This window comes from Coenobita brevimanus, chromosome 57, assembly GCF_032717465.1.
Source record: "Coenobita brevimanus isolate Jiangsu-jjx chromosome 57, ASM3271746v2, whole genome shotgun sequence".
NCBI lineage: Eukaryota > Metazoa > Arthropoda > Malacostraca > Decapoda > Coenobitidae > Coenobita > Coenobita brevimanus.
The window spans coordinates 13,982,824-13,985,323 of record NC_137010.1 but is presented as its reverse complement, the minus strand read 5'-3'; positions in this window follow the sequence as shown (position 1 = coordinate 13,985,323).

Here is a 2,500-nt window from a genome sequence, read left to right as displayed (position 1 = left end):
CATGAAGGACTGGGACTATCAGTTAACTCTTTCATTAGAGAGTTGGAGAAAAAGGTGAGAGTTTGCGGCTAGACGGGTACTATGCGCCCGCAGTAATGAAGAGAGGATGCAAGCAGACAGTTGAAAAGAGCAGTGACCGTTTTAGCAGCGATGGAAAAATGATAACGATACAACAGTGCGGCAAAGAGAGAGGTTGAAAGGAGTCACTAGGACGAAGAGAGTTAATGAGGTGATAATCCTTTGACTCCATCCTGCTGAGAAGAGCTGTATGCGTGGAGACCCCCTATCCCCTCCCTCGCACAAGTGAGTTGTATTCCACACATGGGGCGAATATGGCCCTTGTATAAAGTCAACAGCTATGCGGGGATATAGAAGGCTCGGATTCAGCTTAGCACACTTCATATCTTGGAAGCACATGTTATAGGAAAGGTGTTATTATCTCTCCAGTAGAAAATCCCGAGAGAATGAAACGCTAAGAAAGTTCGAAGATGATGCAGGATTGAGTTGAACATTGTTAAATATTAAGGGATATTCCCGTGGAAGACTTTGTTGGGTCGAGAGATGTAGGAACATGAGTTTTTAATGCATTAAAAACAACAAAATTACTTATACTCCAATCGGAGATATTAGCCAAGTCGGAAATTAGGTGCACCATAGTCCTATCCCATGTTTTTTTGAAGTAAATGTTGTGATGGATGCTGTGACAAGCGAATGGAAAGGTGAAAGGTGGAGTCATCAGCATACAGGTGGATAGGATTAGATGTTCAGCTTCGAAGGTCATATACAAATAGCAGGCTTCTACCCTGAGGATCACCGCTATTGATAACTCTAGAAGACTGGTCGTCGTCTACAACAGCAGCTATAGAACTACCAGAAAGGAAGATGGAGGCCAAGACACACATAGCAGGGCAGAAACAGTAAGAAAGCAGTTTAGTATTTTAAAAATCATGCCAGACTCGGTCGAAGCCCTTTGAGATGTCAGATGCAATGGCAAAGCTTTTGCCAGGGTCCCGAAAGGAGGATGACTTGGATTCTGAAACGAAAGTGAGATCACTAGTGGAGCGTCCCTGGTGGAACCCATACTGGCTATCGGAAAGGTTATAATAGAAAAGTTGCTTTAAAATGTTTTGTTGAGAATAAATTCGAAACCTTTAGAAATAAAAGATGTTAAAGCAATTCGGCAATAGTCTGAGGGCTGAGAACGATTGCCCTTCTTCGGGACAGGCTGAATGAGAGCAAACTTCCAGCAGAAAGGAAAGATACATGTCGACAGAAGCGAAAGAGTTTACCTAGGTAGGGTGTTAGCACAGAAGCACAGTTCCTGAGAACAACAGGAAGGACCCCTTTCAGCTCCGCACGCCTTGTTAATATTGAGGCCAGTGAGGACGAAAAGTAAGTCAACTGAAGAAATTTTAATGTCAGCAGAGAGGGGAAGAGATGGAGAAGGAGCACCTGAATAGTCCAAGGTGGAATTGTAGGAGAAAGTCTAGACAAAGAGTTCTGCCTTTTCATTAGAAGAAACAGATACAGAGCCATCAGAGAGGAAAAGGGGAAGGAAGGAGGACGGTAACGTTGTTAAATTTTTTTTTGGCAAGGTGCCACAAGGGGGAAGAATGTGAGTCAGAGAGTTTAGAGCATTTAGCACGAATGCAATTATTATTAGCAGAGTGGAGAACATACAGCACGATTCCGGACAGACATACATAAAGTGAGATTCAGGGGAGGGTTGGCACCGGTACCTTACGTAGGCTTCCTCCTCGTGGTGGACAGCATTAGTGCAAGCATGATTAAACTTTTTTGTTTTTTATTAATCAGAGGATAAAAGAAAGGAATGTATGCTTCCATGCCAGAGAAAATAACCTCTATAATGCGCGAGGCACACTCGGATGGCTGCCATAGATGCAATGATCATTCCAAGAAAAATCAAAGAAGCACCGCCTGAGGGTTTCCCAATCAACACCTCCAAAGTACCTTAGTCATTGTTTCTTAGGAGGGTGAACATTCCCTAGTAGAACGATAGGACATGTTAAGTTTATAAGACTGGTTGGAGGAGCCCAACGAAGAGAAAAGATAAACAGATTAAGTGGAAGGAATTTTGTAAGGAAAAAGTCTGGTATGTTGGAATTCTATCCAGGTCGGTCAAGGATATGGGTAAGATACTGTACAAGCTGCTCTAGGTCATTAAGGATAGAAGAAAATGTAGGCTTGTTCACCAGGTGGATCAGTGAATGGAGAGGAGAGCCAAAGGTGATGGAGAACATTGAAATACCCTAGAGATGAGATTTCAGAGAATGGAGAAATTGATAGAATGTGTTCCATTAGAGAAGTAGTCTCAGTGTCGGTAGAATTAAGGGATAAATATACAGCACGGATATGGTTAGTCAGAGAATGACAGGATCGCCGAAGCCAGAGTTTAGAAAATTCACAGGGTTCTAGTTCAAGAACACAAGTTCAGGATATGTTATTGCGTACGTATACACAACAACTACCTTATGCTTTG